Raw genomic sequence first — 20,541 nt, 5'->3', positions numbered from 1 at the left:
CTTCCTGGTCCCCTGTGCAGTGTGCAGCCCACACAAGGACAGCAAACTGGATGCTGAGTAAGTTTCTATTTCTTCTTCAGCTATAAACTGTAAATATCTGTGTCTGAGTCTTGCTTGTATTCCTTACACAATAGGCTCTCAAATAAAAGTTTAATGAATGAATGAACACTGTTGTGTACATCCTCACTCTCCTGTTTGCCTGTGTATGATGTGGTCTTTTGTCTCTTTCCCCTTTCCTCCACCTGAGCAGGCCTTCCAAAGCCTCCCCTGGGTTCAGGAAGACTCCTCCTAAAATCCAGCCTCCTGTGAACCGGACCAGCTGGCCGGGCCTTCTCTGGAACCCACCTTCATTCACCTATTCCATTCTCCAGCCCTCCTTTATGTCATTGTCTCCATTCATTCTCACAGTATCCTTGGGAACCAGGTCACATTATTCCCATTTCATGGCAGAGCAAACTGAGGCTCCAAGTAGTGAAGTGGCATATAGCCAATGGGCAACAGAGCTGACATCATCCCAGGCCTGCCACCCTGCCTGCCTCTAATATGAGTTGTCAGACTGGAGTTAATCAAGACAAATGATATGAGTGAATGAGGAGACGGCTCATGGCTCACTACCTTCCACAGTTGTTTTATCTTAACAGGAACCGATTAGATGTGGGGGTTGTAGATGTGGGGGTTGCAAGAGGAGGGTGGCCTTGGGCTGAAGCAGAGACATCAAGACACTGTCTGAGAAATGGAGTCTGACCATTGACCTATACAAGGCCACCCTTGGCTGAATTCTGACCTCCTGAGAAAAAATGGGAGTGATGGATGGGGAGAGTCAGACTCTAGCAGCTGGAGGAAAGGGTGGGAGGGGAGGGGCTAGAGACTGCAAATGTAGACAGCTCTTTCAAAGTGGCCTGTGATTCAGGCCAGAGGGTGAGAGGTCACAAACGGCTGTGAGGCACAGCAGTGCTGATGGGAAGGAGAGATGGTGGGGGTTGAGCATGGAGGAGAGGGGGCTGATTGGGGAGTGACAGTGTGTGGGGATGAGAGGGCTCAGAGACACCGTGGGTTGGGGCTGGTTACAGACAGCATGATGCTCAGGTTGACAACCTTATTTGAAAGCAGGTGCTGCTATGCATTGAGTTGTGTCCTTCCCAAAAGTACACTGAAATCCAGCCCCAGGCACCTGCGAGTATAACCTTATTTGGATATAAGGTCCTTGCAGATGTAATCAAGTTAAGATGAGGTCATCCTGGATTAGGCTTGACCCTAAATCCAATGCCTGGTGTCTTTATAAGAAGGTCACATGAAGACAGAGAGACACACAGACAGGAGAATGGCATATGCAGACGGGAACAGAAATTGGAGTGATGCATCTACAAGCCAAGTATTGCCGGCAACCCCTTGGAAGCTGGAAGTGGCAAGGGAGTATTCTTCCCTAGAGGCTTCCAAAAAATCATGGCCCTGCTGACACCTTGATCTCAGCCTTCTACCCTCCAGAGAACTGTGAGAGAATAAATTTCTGTTAAGCCACCTCATTTGGGGCTTTCCAGGTGGCTCAGTGGGTAAAGAATCTGCCTGCGGTGCAGGAGAAGCAGAAGACTCAGGTTCAATCCCTGGGTCAGGAAGATCCCCTAGAGGAGGGCATGGCAACCCACTCCAGCGTTCTTGCCTGGAGAATCCCATGCACAGAGGAACCTGGTGGGTTACAGTCCATAGGGTGGCAAAGAGTCAGACACAATTGAGCATGCATGCACCTCATTTGTGCTAATTTGTTATTGCAGCCCTAGGGAACTAAGGCAGACATTCTATGGGCTGAGCTTGCCTGGGGAGGAGGGCTGGGGAGGGTGGGGAGGAGTGCTCACCCTCTGGCTAAAGTCTGCAGCCCCAACTCATTCCTTCCAGCCTCCCTCAGTAACGAGCAGCCTGAGCAGGTTAGGCACATGGACTCACTCCACACGGTCTAACATGGAGCCTCAACAGAGGGCTTGGGCCCAGGGAGGCTGGCACTGCGTGCGGGAAGACAGGCAGCGCAGAAGCAAAAGGGGCGCTGGTTCCAGCAGAGGCAGTGGCCTTGGAGGAGAAAGCACAGGCCTTGGGGTGCTTCTGGGCTGTGTGACCTTGAGCAGGTCATCTGACCTCCCTGGGCCTCAGGGTCCCCACCGATATTGAGACCATGCACTCCACAGCACGGGCCCCCTGTGTAGTCCATTCCCAATACATGACAGCACTCCTTACCCTGTGTTTTCATTCTAGCCATGGGGATCAATTTCACATTCAGCAAACATTTCTGGAAGGCTGACTGTGTCAGGCTCCACGGACAAGGACACACACACACACAAGTAATTTATGGCCAGAGACTGACAGACTGGATTTTTAAAATGACCTCATAATCCCAGTTTATGCTCTTTACACAAACACACCTAAATATACGGGCAAAAACAGGTTGAAAATAAAAAGGATGGAAAAATGGCACACCAAGCAAGTAGGAATCTGAGAAAATAAAATGGCTGTGCTGTTCCATTGGTGTGTAGCAATGTTACCATCAGAAAAAGGGATCTGAAGGCATAAATTAGGGAGAAAGAAGATCATTATATAATGATACAAAATAACAATTCTCCAGCAAGATATTTTTAAAAGTTTAGCTTATATTCATATAACATAACAATTGGTAGAATTTTAAGAGAGAAATGGATAAATCCATGATCATGGTGGTAGGTTTTTAACATCCCTGTCTCAGTAATTGAGAGTTCAACAGGCTAAAAACAATTAGGGTACAGAAAATTTCAAAACCACAATTAACAAGCTTGCTCAAATGGGTAAGTATAAAACCCTGCACCTAACAGAGAACATACATTCTTTCCAGTGTTCATGAAATACTTAAAAAAAATTGACCGTGAACTAGTCATAGAACAAATTTCAACAAAAACTAAGAAACAGACCTATAGTTTCCAACCACAGTCAAGGAAGTTGGAAGTCAATAACAACAAAGTCAAGAAAACAAAATTCAATGTTTGAGAAAAAGTTTCTAAATAATGCAAAACCTAAACTGTAATAGAAATTAGGAAACATTCAAGACTAAGGAATGAAAATATGAATAACTAACATTCACTGTTTGCAGTCAGTTGCCTTGTTGTTACCAGATCCCCATTTCCCAGATAAGAAAGATGAAGCATTAAGTAGGTGAATAAATTGTGCCAGATTCCACTGTAGCTAACTGGCAGAGCAGAGAGTCAAAGCTGGTCTGGAGTTCAAGTTCATAACTACATGTCAAAACCCATGGGAGGTAGCTAATGTGTTCTTAGCTGACATAATTGGGTGGCCTTCTTAGAAACGAAGTGATAGCCCTTTCCTACACCCAGGACATGACAATCAGGTTCCACTCTGCCAGGCTGTCATTCCAGCATCAGCAGCCTCATCTCTGCATCCCTCTAGAGCTTATTTCACAGGGAGCCCTGTCTCCCACAGTACGCCTCCACGCTCAGCAGTCCCACCCCTCTTTCCTTGTTTACACTGGCCCCTAACCCGGGAACCCCTCCTAATCTCAGCCTACATCCAGGCTCAGCCCAAAGGATCCTTTCCTGTAGCATTCCTACCCTCCAGACACTCCTGTGGGCTGTAAATTGCAGAGCTGATCCTGCCCCTTCTCTGCTTTAAACCCTTCTCTGGGTCCCCGCTGCCTGGCAGTGCACCCGGACTTCTCCACTGAAGTACTCTGAAGGGCTTTGTACTCAGCTGTGAGTGAAGTGTTCCTTAAAACCTTGAGTTATCTTCAAAATTCATCCAGTTTGCAGTCTGCTTCATACTATACCTGTGTTTATTCCACAATAAAAATAACATCCCCGTTCTCAAGTGACGGATGCTCCTGTGTAGCACCACGGAGAACTCCAGTAGGAGAAGCAGGAACTTAAGGCGAAGCCCAGGATCTTCTTGTGCCTGCACCGTGGGCTCTCCCTCTGGCCTTCTCTGGACCCTGCACAGGTCCACTCACGCGGTCCCCTCTGCCTGGCAGTGGGGGGGTGGGGGGCAGGCCCGCTAGACGGGGCACTGGCCTGTGACCCACAGTCCCTGCTTATTCCATGTTGTGCTGCTCTGCTGGCCTGGCTGCCACCCGCCTGGCCTCTCAGCGTCTGAGGCTGAATCCCCTTTCCCTTTCCTGCCCTCCCCCAGCTCTCAAAGCATTTTCAGCCGCCTCTCTTAAGGCACTCCAGAACCACAAACAGCAGCTTGGGCCTTATTGAATGTTTCCAGTCCCTCAGTTACAGGAGGTTTGTGCTGATAAAGTCATGCCATCCAACCACCATCTGTTTCGGCTTCCCCTGCTTCCTGGGGACGCTCATGGCACCTGCCACAGGGCACCCCATGTTCAGCCCCTTATGAGTACAACCCCATCCCTGGGCTGAGCAGGTGCTCTTCCGAGCCAGGGACCTTGATTCTCTGATCCTCTATTTGATCTCTATTGTGTCGCCCTCACAATAGCCTCTGGCCTGGAGTGGGTGCTGGAAGATTTCTTGCTGAAATGGAAATGTGTGTGGCCATGACTCTTGACCCTTTCACTTAAAGTTTCTCTGCTCTCAGCTTGCTGATTAAAATGTCAAGTAAACAGGAATCTGTAAACCTACTTTCAGTTCCCCAAGGGTGGAGTGGGCTCCATTTTAAATGCCCTTCTGCTGTAGTTAGGATGAATAATCACCTCCTAATTGAAACACTTGATGAAAGGACAAAGCTAGGGTGTGGGGGAGGGACAGGCGAGGGGCGTGAGGTGGAAAGCCTCACTCCTGCAGGAATCCAATGCGGTTGGTCCCCTTGGGCTATTATACTTGGTTTCTTAGCACTGCCCTAAGGAGGTGGCAAAATGGGGACCTCAGTGAGACACAGATTCATAAACCAAGGAATGTGTAAGCTAGAAGCACCCTCCTCCAAGGTCCTGGCCAAGCCCCTGTTTTAGAGATGAGGAAATTGAGGTCCAGAAAGAAGCAGCCACGGGTCATGTGGGGAGCCCATGTCACAGCCTGGCTTTCTCAATCTGACAAGGTGTCAGGAGGAAGGCAGGCCTCTCCAACACAGGGTGAGCAACCATTTGCCTGAGACTGGTTTCCCAGCAGCTGGGACTTGCAGTGTTATGTGTAGGTAAACCTGAATGGTGATCACCCTAACCCCCATGGGTCATGGCTTCTCTCTCATCCCTGTCTAGAAGTCTGCCAGAGAGGTTCTAGGGGAAAAAAGGAAGCAAAGATACCTGATGCAGTCAGTCACTTGGACCTCTCAGGACCAATATAGTTCAGCCTGGGAGTGGGGTGGGTGCAGGGGGCCGAAGGTGGCTGGGACTCTAATGCTGCCCAGGCCCTGCTTGCCCTGATCATTTTGCCTGCATCTCCAGCATGGTCAGTCTTTGACTTCTTTGCTCTGTTGTACAAAAGACACTTGAAGAGCTCTCTTGGAGCTGTTTAACTTTGATCTCTATAAACATTTCTTTTGATAAATGCCAGAGTTCACATGGCAAGTATTTTGAGAGACTCTGTTCAGCAATGTGCTGGCATGTCTTTCTGTTGCTTTCTGGTTTGTGGGGGAGGATCTGGGCAGCTTTGTCTCTAACTGTCTGTGTGACCTTGAGCAAATCCCTGTATCTTTCTGAGCCCTGATTTCCCTATATGAGGGAAATCCTTATCTCCTTTCTGAGTGGCTCTGAGAAAGGACTAGAAATTGCCTAATAAGCACTCAATAAAAGATTGCTGTTATCACTTGAGGCCCCTAATGGGTCTGGGTCAGGTCTATCCCTTCCTCCAAGGTTTAGGGGAACAAGCTAGGGGTCAGTGAAGACAGGGATTCCCTGTGGATAAAAATTTAAGATTTCTCTCTCAGGGCGCCAGTCAGTCCAGAACTCAGATCTACTGTTAAATATTTATCAGTTTCCATGCAGAGCATGGTTTTTCAGAGCATCTTTTCTCCTTAAATTATCAGAATAGAGTTGAAGTTCTGAACGGTATTTTCCACATAGATAGCTACAATTATAAAACAAGGGAGGATTTTGGACACGGCTAGAATGCATAGAAGGGTTAGGACTGGGAGAAAGGGCACTGGCCTGCACCATGTCCCAAATCTTCTCTTCATTTGCTGTGTGGGAAAATCAAGGCCCTTTTCTCTCCAGGTCTCTCTGGCTCCCTATCCATGGGATAAGAAGGTGAGAGGCTCCAAGGCTCTATCTAGCTCTTAATTTTGAGTCTAGTTTTTTGGACCTAATCATGCTAGGTACACAGTAGGCATGAATAAATGTGGCATTGAATGAATGTGTGTTTAATGAATTAATACATGGGGGAGGGTCCTGACATCAGATGAGGAGTTTGACCCTTGCCATTCTCTTTCAGGAGAAGGGCCTGGCCCCAGATGGATATTCACTGGTCTGCTGGCTGGCCCCCCAGGAACACAGTCCTAAGGAAAAGAAGAAGGGTTGAGGGCCAGAATGTCCGTCTATCTTCTTGGGGTCCCAACCCTGATTTCCTCCTTTCAGTGTAGCAGATTTCTCTTTCAATCCAGCTCCTCCCTGAAAGCAGCCAAGAAACCTGGCACCTTTCATCAAAACAAACTGGCCTGCAGACTGAGGCTACTCTGCCTGATGAAGTAAGCCAGACAAGCCTGCATCTCCAAGGTACCTGCAGGGTTGACTTGGGCAGACAGCTCAAGATGTTCAAGGTCCGGATGGCAGGGATGATTTGGACAAATGAGCAACTCAGGGCCTCTGCAGTCCTGGGGACTAGTAGGTTGACCTATCTCCAGAGCAGGCTCCCCTGGGTGAGCTCTGGTGTTTGACTTCTCACCACTGTTCCAAATGAAAAGGTTGGGCTTTCAACTCCCAGAACGTCAAAGGTTGGTTGATGACGATCAGTGGTTTTGTTGGGAAAGAAAGGGATTATCCATCCTCCACTCATAGACCTCAGCCACTTTAATCTTTTTCCAATAATCAGTCTTCTCCAATAATTAGTTCTCTTGTGCTCAGAGGTTTCATTCTTGGAATTAACTCTGTCTCTTCGAGATACTCTGCCTCCAACCCATGCCCTGGCTAGCAGCCTTCAGGTGTCAGTTGGAATGGTGCCTCTTCAACAAGTTCTTCCCTGACCTCTGATCTAAAGTGGATGTCCCTGCCACATTTGCTCTTAGAGTTCTTCGTGCTTTTTCAAAATGGTGCTGACTTTTTCTCTTTTCTTTCTATTTTCTCTCTTTTTCCTTCTTTCTCTTTTTTCCTTCCTCTCATGTGTGTCTATTACAGGTCTCTCCTACTATGTTCAAATACCCATAGGATGATGGCTTGTTTGTTTAATCACTAAATCCCTAATACCTGGTAATCTTTTTACTTCTTACAGTCTTTTTTTCCCTTTCTGGTTTTAATATGGATTTGCCAGTTTTTAGTTAGTATTTACCCGCTGTATCATTTTTGAGCCTATTTCAGCTATACCTCTTGTAAACAACCATGACTGGATTTTGTTTTATTTTTAATCCAACCTGAAAACTTTGTCTTTCCCCTTACTAATTTAGTTATCATAATAAAGTAATAAAGTTGCATATATTTCTATCTTATGCTTTATCATTTTCTTTTTTATCATGTTTTTTTTTTCTGTTTTAATTTCCTTTTTTCATTTGCATATAGTTATTTTTTCTCATTTCAGCTTTTTCTTTTAGTGGTATGAATACAATTTAGGACCTCTTTTATGTTCTGCAGTTTTAATAAAATATGTCTAGGTACAGGTTTCTTTTATCTCTTTGGTATACATTCTGCTTCCTAAACTTGAGGATTCGTGTCTATAAGTCTGTAACACATTCTGAAAAATTCTTGTATGATTTCTTCACATATTGCTTCTCTCCCATTTTCTCTTTACATCTTCTGGAACTCTGATCAGGTTATCCCTTCTCACTCTCTATCCTCCCTATTTCATGATCTCTTTATTATATTTTCTATTGTTTTTCTCTTTGAGCTATATTCTGGATAATTTCTTCAGACCTATCTTCCAGTTCACTCATTCTCTATTTAGCTGTGTTTAATCTGCTGTTTTAACTCCTCATTGACTTTGAAATTTTTTAATTTATTTTTTATCTTTTATAGATGTTCTATTTTTTATTTTCTCAACTTGCCTGAACATTTTTGATAGTCTTTTGTTCTTCACTCATACTTTCAAGTATGTTTTTTATTTCTTCAAACATCCTAAACACAATTATTGTATAGCTTGTGTAATTATATAGTTTATAAGTATTTGTAGGCATAATTTTATTATTTGTGTCTCGAGTTTTACTTAAGGTTCCTTTTTATATCCTGTATTATGTCATTTATGACTGTGAGCATATTTCAGAGACACTTCACATGTAGGAATATGTTGAAATCTCGACTGAAGGTGCTCTTCTCCAGAGAGATTTGTGTTTGCTCTGCCAGTTAAAATTAAAATACACCTTGGATTGTTTTGTATCACATGTTTAACATATGAAGTATATACTTTAGGCCCCAAAACTATGGGGAAAGTCATACTATCATTATGAATTCTCAAGAGGTGATCTTCCATCACTCAGCCCAGGGTTAAGATTAAAAGCATATTCCCTTGCTCTCTACCTTTGCAGGCTAGATTTTTCTCATCTACCTTTTACTAAGGGTATGATATTTTGAAGGGTCCTGTCTTGTTACTTGGCTACACTTTGCCTTGGCCTTAGGCTTTGCTGCCCCAACTTAGCCATAAATTTAAGACGATATATATTCCAGCATTGTTAGAGTTTAGGAGCAAAGGGATTTTTTTTCAGGCTATCCACTCTACTTTATTGCCAGTGGAAATAGATTTCTATTTTTCAGCATAGTATTTAACATATAGTAGATCAATGAATATTTAAGTAACTAAATAAGCTGTAGATATTAGGATACTTTGGGTGTTAGAGGGGACGTGAGTAGAGGAAGAGCACAGAGCAAAATTGTTTGGGGGCAGGGAGGATGGTAGCCCAAGTCTGTCTGCTCTTGTCCCTGAATTGTGCTAGCATTGCTATGTTTGCCATACTCAACCCTGCTGCTCTTGGGAGAGATGATAGAGTGTGGTGGAAAGTGCATTTGCTAGTCATTATATGCAGATGACATGATACTATATATAGAAAACCTTAAAGACTTTGTCCACCAAAACTATTAGAATTGATAAATGAATTCAGAAAGGTAGCAGGATACAAGATTAACCTATAGAAATTGGTTCCTTTTCTTTACACTAACATGAAAGTATCAGAAAAGGAATGTAAACAAATAATTCCTTTTAAAATTGCATCAAAAATAATATAGTTAGAAATAAGCCTCATCAAGGAGGTGAAACAAATATGCTAAGAGCTACAAAACATTAATAAAGGAAACTGATGATGATTCAAAGAAATGGAAAGATTCCCCACACTCTTGGATTGGAAAAATAGTTAAAATGGCCAATCTACTACCCAAACCAATATTAGATTTAATGCAATCATTATCAAATTACCTGTGACATGGGGGACTTCCTTGGTAGTCTAGTGGTTAAGATTCTGTGCTTTCACTGCACGGAGCATGGGTTCCATCCCTGGTCAGATAACTAAGATCTCACATGCTGCGTGCCACAGACAAACATAAATAAATAAAGAGTGAAGATTATGAAAAAGAAATTACCTATAGCATTTTTCACAGAACTAGAACAAAATATCATAAAATTTGTCTGGAACCATAAGAGACTCAGAATTGCCAAGGCAATCCTAAGGAAAATGAACAAAGCGGGAGGCACAACTCTCCCAGACTTCAGACAATATTGCAAAGCTACAGCAACCAAAACAGCATGGTATTGGAACAAAAACGGATATATGGATCAATGGAACAGAATAGAGAGCCCATAAATAAACCCACATAGCTATGGTCAATTAATTTTCGATACAGGAGGCAAGAATATACAATTGGGAAAAGATAGTCTCTTCAGCAAATGCTGCTGGACAAGTTGGACAGCTGCATACAAATCTATGATGTTAGAACACACCCTGACACCATACACAAAAATAAACTCAAAATGGCTAAAAGACCTAAATATAAGGCATGACACCATAAAACTCCTAGAAGAAAACATAGGCAAAACATCCTCTGACATAAATTGTACCACTGTTTTCTTAAGTCAATCTCCCAAGGCAACAGAATTAAAAGCAAAAATAAGCAAATGAGACCACTGTTTTCTTAGGTCAATCTCCCAAGGCAACAGAATTAAAAGCAAAAATAAGCAAATGCTTGCTTTTGCACAGCAAAGGAAACCATAAACAAAATGAAAAGACAACCTACAGACTGGGAGAAAATATCTGCAAATGATGTGGCCAATAAGGTTCAATTTCCAAAACATACAAACAGGTCATACAGCTCAATAACAAAAAAAAAAAAAAAACCTCAAAAAATCCAAGTGAAAAATGGGCAGAAGATCTAAACAAACTTTTATCCAAAGAAGACATACAGATGGCCAATAGGCATATGCGAAGTTTGCTCATCATCACTAATTATTAGAGAAGTGCAAATCAAAACTACAGTGAGGTACCACCTCACACTGGTCAGAATGGTCATCATTTAAAAGTCTACAAATAACAAATGCTAGAGCGGATGTAGAGAAAAGGGAACTCTCCTACAATGTTGGTGGGAATATAAATTGGTGTAGCCACTATGGAAAACAGTATGGAGCTTCCTCAAAAAACTAAAAACAGAGTTGCCATATGATCCAGTAATTCCACTCCTGGGCATATATCCAGAAAAAAAATTGAAAAGATATGTGTATTTCTATGTTCAATTTACTTCAAGACATGGAAACAATCTAAACGTCCATCCACAGATGAATGGGTAAGATGTGGTATACACAATGGAATATTACTCAGTCATAAAAAAGAATGAAATAATGTTATTTGCAGCAAGGTGGATGGACCTAGAAATGATCATACTAAGCTAAGTAAATCAGAAAGAGAAAGATAAGCACTATATACATCATTTATATGTAGAATCTAACATACAACACAAATAAATCTGTCTACAAAACAGAAACAGACTCACAGACATAGCGAACAGATTTGTGGTTGCCAGGGGGAGAGGTAGTGAGAGAGGGAAGGATGGGGAGCTTGGGATTAACACATGCAAACTATTATATATAGAATGGGTAAGCAATAAGGTTCTCCAGTATAGCACAGGAAACTATATTCACTATCCAATGATAAGCCATGATGAAGACGAATATGAAAAAGAGCTATATATATATATATATATAAAATACTATATCACTTTGTTGTACATAAGAAATTAATACAACACTGTACATCAACTATACTTCAATAAAATAAAATTTTTAAAAGAGGAAAGTGCATTTGCATGAGGGACCTCTGAATTCTAGTCCTGGATCTGCTCAGTCAAACTTTCTGGGAGAAATGTGGGTACTCTCCATCCCTCCTCCAGACCAGGGACATTTTTTACTTTAGACATAGTCCAAGAATGCTTAAAAGAAAAGAACTATGAGGGAATGCATGAGTTTGCAAGAATGCTTTAAAAAAAAAAAAGAAGTTATGAGGGAATGCAATTGAGTACAACTCAGGTAGGATTTTTATAAACTTTTGTATTGAAGCATAACGTTAATACTTGAGAAAGCACAAACATTGTAAATATTTAACTCAAATTTTCACAAAGTGAACACACTCAGTTAATTAAGAACTCAGGTAACTCAGGTAAATAAGAAAAAGACCATGACCAGCATCCCTGGAGGCCCTCTCACACCCTTTTCCATGACTGCTTTCCCAAAATGTAATCACTATTCTGTCTTCTGTCGCAACTGCTTTTTTACTGTTTCCAGCTTTCCTAGTAGATCTTGGTAAGACAGTTGGTCCGCCACAAGCTAGTGCAACATAGCCAAAAAGCAGAAAACCTTGCCTTCCTCAATTCATACAGTTTTTTAAAATGTCATTATGTTTGATACAGTATTGGGATGGGGACTCCAATAATAAGTGTAATGAGGCTTCAGATATTTTTTGTTGTGGTAAAATATAATGTTTATCACCACTTGTAAGTATCCAATTAAGTGGCAATAACTACCTTCACAGTGTTATATAACTGTCACAACTGTCTGTACCTGAAACTTCTTCATCATCCCCAACCAAAACACCATACTCATTTAATGACACCTCTCCCTTCCTTGCTTTCCCCAGCCCCTGACCACCTCTATTCTACTTTGCCTCTGTGAATTTGACTGTTCCAGGTACCTCATGTAAAGTGGAAGCATAAGATACTTACAGTGCTGCTTCTGTGTTTGGCTTATTTCACTCAGCATAATTTTTAAGATCCATCTATGTTGTAGCATATGTCAAAATTACATTCCTTTTTATGATTGAATACTGTTGCATTGTATGCATATACTCTATCTTGTTTATCCACTGATCTGCTGCTAGGCAATTAAATTGTTTCCATCTTATGGCTATTGTGAACAGCGCTGCTATGAACACTACTATGAACAGTACAAATATCTGTTCAAGTCTGAGGTTTTAAAATGGCCCTGTGGGGACCTATTTCCTACTTCATAAATAAGCAATTGGGCGACTTCCAGCTCTAAGGCTCCATGCAATGAATTGCCTCCCAAAAGAAGGTCAAAGGTACATACACGCCAGTGACCTGCCCCCCACCCCCAAGAAAGTACAGGCTTCTCCTGTGCCCACTGTGTGTGGCAAAACTGAAAAATGGCATGGCTGGAGCAGCCCCTCCCTCCACAGCTGCGGTCCTAGGAAAACAGAGGACAGTCTCTGGGTAAGAAATGTTCAAACTGAGCCTGCCATCCTGGTCTGACCCACCAGATCAGGTGCCGATTGGGGGTCTTAGGGTGAGGGGGGGGTTCTGGCCCAGGAGGGGATATCTTCGGTGGAGAGGCATGGGGGCATCCGCTGTCACCCTTGGTGGCAGGAGTTACTCCCCATCATGCCTCAGATGGTGGGAGGGACTGACTCAGTCTACTCCAGAGGTGAAATGTGGCAGCCAGCACGTTACAAGTAACCCATGGGTGGGTTTTTTTCAGCCGGTATGTTTTGGCATTTAAAAAACAGTTAGGTGTCAACATCTAAAAAACAGGAATTTTTGCTTAAAATTCAAATTTCTGGTTCCTTTCTAAATAAACTCAGAAGAGCTGGTGGTTCTGCATGCCCATCAGTGGCTGCCCTTGTAGATCAGACCTCTTGTCTCACAGGCAGCCTTGGCCCCTCCACTCATCTGCCAGGCCCTGTAGCATCAAACTTCTTTCAACTATAAGTCTTTTTCAACCAATCAAGAAATGCTTCAAAAGTTCCAGAAAATGAAAGTTCAGATTTAAAACTTGTTACCTGACTGGTGCATAATAACCAAAGCGTGGGTGTGGCTAGACTACTTTATCCAAGTTCCAGCTCTATGATTTGTTACGCTGCTCCCAACATGCCTGCAAGTCTTATAACTGCCCAACTGCAAGACCGCAGAAAGTCTGTAGACAGTAACACAGACATCAACTATATGGAATCTTACATACCTTAAGCAAAAAAAAAAAAAAAGGGTCCTGGAGCAAAACTGCCACCTTGTATGGCAGGTAGGATGTGGCAGTCATCTTCGTTACTCCTGGGAAGAAGGAGGCTATCCTGTATGGGTGAAGGGGGATTGACAGGTTGGCTTATCAGTTTCCAGGGAAACCAGCAGCTGGGGCAGGGGGCAAGCACATTGGCAGCTACTGATTAAGCCCTGTGATTAAGAGGATTGGGTAGTCAAGAGAGTAAAAGCAGGGACTGGTCAGGCAGGGGGTGTACAGAAAGCAAGAGAACAGCCATCTTGAGCGGCCAGAACATACAGATTCATTAACTGCGTGTCCTTGAGCAGGTTACTTCACTGTGTCTCAGTTTCCTTAACGTTATGATGATAAGAACAATACCACTTTCCTCCCAGGACTGTTATGAGGCTGAAATGAATTAATACATATACAGTATGTTGGAAAGTGCCTGTGTCATGGAAAAGGAGAAGGGGTACATGAGAAAGCGGTTATGGCATTGGGGGTCTTGAAGGTGCCCCAGCACCAGCCTGACAGGGATATGTCAAGCCCAGCTCTTCTATAGGCTGTGTGGTCTTAGACGAGTCATTTAACCCATCTGAAGGTCCTTTGAGGCTGTGGAGATACTTCACAGAGCGGAGACTCTACAATTGGCAGTTATTAGTATTAAGTGCTTGCTAAATACTCTTGGCTTCCTTCCACAGCCTCCACAAGCCCTGTTGCCCACCACTTTCAGGGCTGGGGAATGGATATTGATCTGGAAGACTGGGAGATTGAGCTGAAAAGAACAAAGAGGCTATGCTGGGTACAAAGGCACCATTGTGAGCACACGGGCTCACAATTTCCTTTCTGTCCTTTCAATGTGCAGGAATGTCATTTGGGACCTGAGTGGGAAGGGCATGGGAATCTGTCCAGAGTCTACCAGCTAGTCTCAGGAAAGGCCAAAGAAGCACAGGACACCAGAGGAGACAGAGCCCTGCAAGGTCCTCATGTGTCTCGTTATGTAGGTGAAGAATTTGGGGCCCAGAGTAGGAAAGAGACGCCTCATGATACAGAGCGAATCAAGGGTGAGAACCAGAGCCTTACACAGCGGGCAGCAGGAAGTCCCACTGCTCCAGGTCTTCTATTCTTTGGGGGCATTTGAGACATTGCTCAGTTAGTAAAGAATCCACCTGCAATGCGGGAGACCTGGATTAGATCCCCAGGTTGGGAAGATCCCCTGGAGAAGGGAAAGGGCTACCCACTCCAGTATTCTGGCCTGGAGAATTCTATGGACTATACAATTCATGGGGTCTCAAAGAGTCGGACATGACTGAGCAACTTTAACTTCACTTCACTCAGACCTTTGACCTTTACTCCAAATGAAGTTGTATATTCTATCACTAAACACACTGACAAAATGGCAAAAGCAAACATTTCTATTGCAACTTAAATATTTAGAAGTGCACTTGGCATCCTGGAAGTCTGAAAGTCCATGGCTTTGTCTTTCTAGCACAGAGTGGCTATAAAATTTAGTACAGGTGGGGGTGGGCCAGAGAGATAGGTTGAAGCAAGATCAGGTAAGACCAGACAGGCTTCATTAAGGAGTTTGCACTTTGGGCTTCATCCTGAGGCAGTGTACAACACTGGAGAGATCTAATAGAAAGAGCAGAAGGATCGTGCTGGCTGCAAAGATCTCCCCAGACCATGAGGAGGGTGGTTTAGCTCTGGCTGGTGCCCAGAAGGAGGCAGGAAGGAGAAGGGAATACCAGGGTCTTCAGAGTGCTCATTTCAGCCATCACCATGGTGACAGTGGAAGATGGTACAGTTCCTCTCAAGGAAATTTCCTAATTAAAATTTCAAGTGTTTTTGTGTTTCAGGCTGGCCTAGACCCTGGCTTCACCCCTGTTCTCTCTGAACACAAGCAGGTAAGCTGAGAAGTGGAGGGAATAGAAAAGGAAATGGTAGGTTGAGATGAGGGGCCCCAGCAGTGCCACCAGCCTTCGAAGCCTTGGTCACACATCCTCCATCCTCTACCTAGAGGATCCCCAAGCCCAACATCTAATGGAAATCAAGTTGTGTCTCTTCAGAATAAGAAAAGCTTTGCTTCTGCCACTCACTTAGTGAGACTCAAGGGAAGCGACCAGCACTTTTGTCCAGAGATCTAGGTGGTCATGAATTCAAGAGCTCCTTGGAGACCTCTTTAAGTTCTCCCCTTTCTAGCCCTTCCTCTCTCGCTCTCATCCCTTGTCTTCCCACCTCCCTGTATTTTGTAGATGAAGAAACAGAGGCCCACATTAAAGAGGTGACTTATGTAAAGATTAAAATTCCATAGGAACTTCCTAAAGAAATTACACATACAACTGCAGCCCACCAGGCTCCTCTCTCCATGGAATTCTCCAGACAAGAATATTGGAGTGGGTTGCTATTGCCTTCTCCAGGGATTGAATAAGGGGCCCAGGGATTGAATAAGGGGCTCTCGCAAATTCTTTACCATCTGAGCCATCAGGGAAGCCCAGAATTTCTATATGAGCCTACAACTTCATTTCTGGATATACACCCCAAAGAACTGAAAGCAGAGAATTAAACAGATATTTGTACACCAATATTCAGAGCAGCATTACTCACAAAAGTTTGCCTTTTGTGAGTAATGCCCAAATGCCCATCAACTGATGAATGGATAAGCAAAATGTGGTATATTCATGAGATGCAATATTTATTCAGTCTTAACAAAAAAGGAAATTCTGATATACGCTGCAACATGGATGAACTTTGAAAACATTATGCTAAGTGAAATAAGCTAGACACAAAAAGATAAAATATTGTATGATTCCACTTACATGTGGCACATAAGAGTAATCAAATTTATAGACAAGGAACTTACCAGTGATCCAGTGGCTCAGCCCCTGGGCTCCTGGTGCAGGGTGCCTTGGTTCAATCTCTAGTCAGAGAAGCAGATTCCCACATGCCATAACTAAAGATCCTACATGTTGAAACTGGAAGATCCCATGTGCTGCAACCAAGACCCATCGCAGTCAAAATAAAAGAAAAAAAATTATAGAGACAAAAAGTAGAATGGTGGTTACCAGGGGCTGAGGGAAGAATGGGGAATTGTTTAATGGGGACAGAGTTTCAATCTGGGAAGATGAAATAGTCCTGGAGTAGGATGGTGGTGATGGTTGCACAACAATGTGAATATATGAATGCCACTGAACTGTACATTTAAAAATGGTTAAAATAGTAATTTTATGTTTATTTTACTATAATTAAAAAAATGAAACACATACACAGTACAGGATGGTACCCAATCCAGAATTACCTATTGCCTCTGATTATTTGTAGCCACTGTATTTCTTTTAACATAGCAAAAGTCATTTTTAAAAATACAACACTTACTTGTTGAACACACCAGGCGGGTTGTTATGGGAAATTTCCCACTTTCTGATTTTGTGCTTCTGTTTCTTTATGCTGTCATTTGTCTGGTTCCTCAACTCTCTTTATTTCCTGTAAATTGGAATTAATATCTAACGGTTGATGTGCCTGTGTGCTCAGTCGCTTCAGTTGTGTCCAACTGTTTGTAACCCTAAGGCCTGTAGCCCAGCAGGCTCCTCTGTCCATGGGATTCTCCAGGCAAGAATACTGAAATGGGTTGCCAAGCTCTCCTCCAGGGGATCTTTCAAATCCACAGATCGAACCATGCCCCTCCCCATCCTGCTTCTTCTGCATTGCAGGCAGATTCTTTACCCACTGAGCCACCTGGGAAGCTGGGGTTGATAGATCCAGGTAAAACATTTTTTGGCTAGAATAAATAATTACCATTGATCTTGTGTCCTTCAGATTATATCACCACTGAAGACACAATCTTGCTGAAGGTTAGTAGACCACTAGCAAAACTCAAGATTACTTCCTCAGAGTGGTGACAGTCTGATATCTCCATGTTAACAATTAGATTGGCCCCCCTGCCTCTAGAAGGTAACCCATGTAGACCCAACCATTTAACCTTGATGGATAAACCTTTACAAGGGTTTGCAGATTTCTGCTTTTTCTAATCCTACATTTTCTCCCTTCCCTAGAAAGAAGAGCACTCCCTCATCAACTGGGACTCTGGGTACTACTAGAAAAGCAGAATAAATCTTTAATTCTTTTCGTTTTAGTGGGGAGAGGTTTGCAGTAATGGGCCCTTCCCACACAGAGGTGCTATCATACTGAAGGACAAATGTCTTCACCTTTTAGTTGTGTGTGAGCAAACGCCATAACTAATTCAATTAATTTCTGAGACTACGTTAGCTTTTACATCGTCTATTATGTGAACAATGGGGCATAGTTTGTTGAACCACCTTCGTGCCACAGATACCTCAAAGCCACGGGGGGCCGTGAGAGGCCAGCCCACTCTACTGCTGTGCTTTTTTTCTGATTTTCTCTGGAAGGTACGCAGGACGTTCCTCCGAGCCAGCTCTTGTGTCTGGCCACGGAGGTGTCGAGGACATTCTGGGTCCCCGAGCTGCAGGGGTGAGCGCTCTGCCAGCAGAGATCCCCGGGATAAACATCAGACACCCTACGCTCACTTCCGCTTCGGGGTCGTTTGCATCAGTCCCCTCCAACGCTGACCGCTAGAGGGCCGTTTATATACTTTTTTAAATAGTAAAAGTTTCCGTGCACACAATCAGAAATGAAACACGGTTTTGAGAGTAGTTTAAAAAAAAAAAGAAAAGAAAACTTCACCGAAAAATTTATGAAAAAAACAAATTAAACGCAAAATATGTCTTGAAACAGGTTAAAATAATCTTGATATTTTTGAAAGGACCGAAGAAAAACCTAACTCTGCGACTGCCTGGCTAGCTCAGTCGGTAGAGCATGGGACTCTTAATCCCAGGGTCGTGGGTTCGAGCCCCACGTTGGGCGGTTGGCTTAAGACCTTTTTCCAACATGCTAGCAGTTCTTACCATCCGTAAGAACTGACCTTAATCCAGAGGTTCTTGTTTTCAAACAATACATTAAAAACTACTAAGACTGAACAAGTTAAAAAAGGGAACAATAAAACTAGAAAACAATTTCAGATTATAAATACACACTTAAAGAGTATATGTGTAGGGAAATATTTGTTACTGAGTGGTTTATTTGAAAGGCAGTGGAATGCCAAAGGTTAAGAGACAGAGGACATGAAAAATTAATGAAATTGTAGGGTTCATAAATATTGCTGAAGTGATCTCTGTCAAAATGTTTGAAATGCATAGTTTTAACTTTATGCTCTGTCATACTAGAAAATTAGTTTGGACATCAGCTTTGATCCACAGGGTTTTCTATGCATGTTAATTTCGCATCCTTGAATTCCTCTAAGTAAATTAATTTACTTTGACCTCTGGGAAGGGCTTGTGGTTTTAATGGGCTATTTAAACCACTGTGGCTTCCCTGGTGGCTCAGATAGTAAAGTGCCTGCCCCCAGTGTGGGAGACCCAGGTTTGATCCCTGGGTTGGGAAGATCCTCTGGAGAAGGAAATGGCAACCCACTCCAGTGCCCTTGAGGAGCCTGGTAGGCTATAGTCCATGGGGTTGCAAAGAGTCAGACAGGACTGAGCAGCTTCACTGAAACCACTGTAATAAGATTGTTTTAGTGATTAGTTAATCAGGTAGCTATTGTGGACAGACACAGGACTTTCTTAATCTTTTTTTCCCTAAGTTAGTGATCCAAACTGCAGCAATTTTGGAGTCTCATATCTTGTTTAATATCCTGTGATAAACCATAATGGAAAATAGTCAAAAAAAGCAGGTAAATATACATGTCTGTTTGAGTGCTGAGTGATAGTCGCTCAGTCGGACTCTTTGTGACCCCATGACCTGAGGCACCAGGCTCCTTTGTCCATGGAATTCTCCAGGCAGGAAAGAATACTGGAGTGGGTTCCCATTTCTTTCCCCAGGGGATCTTCCTGACCCAGGGATCCTGCCTTGCAGGCAGATTCTTTACCATCTGAGCCACCAGGGAAGCATGTGTACATATATATGTGTGTATATACATATATATGTATGTATAACTGAATCAATTTTCTGTATAGCAGAAATTAACACAACACTGTAAATCAACTATAACTCAAAAAAAAAAAAAACCCTCAAAGCAAGTAATTATCTTTTCATTAATATGTTTCCCTAAAAGAACTCAATTTCTTAGGTCAAAACTTTGCTTTTATGTTCACAGCTGAAAATTCTTTTCTTGTCTTAAATATTTTCCATCATTCCCTGCAATTCTCAAACATTTTCCACAATGACCATATGTTATCATCATTAATTCAAGATACAGTTTCAGGCTTTGGAAGAAACACATGGAAAATTTCACAATCAAAAATGAAGATCCCTAAATACTCCTGTTATTACAAAGGAATATTTAATCTCTAGGTGATGGGAGGTGAAGTAGAATTTTTAAAAAGGCAACTTGGCCAGAGAAAAAGCAAACTAGTAAACTGATGAGGAAGTCAATGAAGATATATTTACTTTAAAATATGCATCCATTTTTTAAATTGAAGATCATTGTTATGGGTTGAGTTTGAGTCCTCCCGATATTCATATGCTGGAGTTTTAACCCCTAGTACTTCAGAATGTGACCTTATTTGAAAATAGGGTTGTTACAGATGTAACTAGTTAAGATGAGGTCATATCAGAGTAGAATGCATTTTTAATCCAATTTGACTGATGTCTTTATAAAAGGGGGAAATATGGACACCCCATGCCACAGAAATGCACATCTAGACACATGGGAGAATGCTGTGTGAAATAAAGGCAGATATCAGGGTGATAGTTTACAAGCCAAGGGATGCCAAAATTTGCCAGCAAACAACTAAAAGATAGGGGAAAATCCTGAGACAGATTCTCCCTCAGGGCCCTCAGAAAGAACCAAACCTACTAACACCTTGATCTTGGATTTCTAGCATCCAGAACTGTGAGACCACATTTGGTATTTACCCATCCAGTTTGTGGTATTTTGTTATGATGGCCCCAGGAACTAACACGATCAGTGTTCTTTTGGGAGGTGATTTTGATTTTAAATTTATTTCAG

At 42.7% G+C, this 20,541-nt stretch overlaps 1 non-coding gene across 1 annotated transcript; it reads left to right on the top strand.

Moving 5' to 3' along the window:
• Positions 1 to 18,325: 18,325 nt before the first annotated feature.
• TRNAK-CUU lies at positions 18,326 to 18,398 on the top strand. The gene has a single exon. It is a non-coding gene; the product is annotated as a tRNA-Lys (tRNA).
• The last annotated feature ends 2,143 nt before the right edge of the window (positions 18,399 to 20,541 follow it).

Source organism: Cervus elaphus, chromosome 13 (assembly GCF_910594005.1).
Source record: "Cervus elaphus chromosome 13, mCerEla1.1, whole genome shotgun sequence".
Classification (NCBI taxonomy): Eukaryota; Metazoa; Chordata; class Mammalia; order Artiodactyla; family Cervidae; genus Cervus; species Cervus elaphus.
Note: the sequence above shows the minus strand (reverse complement) of the source record. Positions and strands in the feature narration are given on the sequence as shown.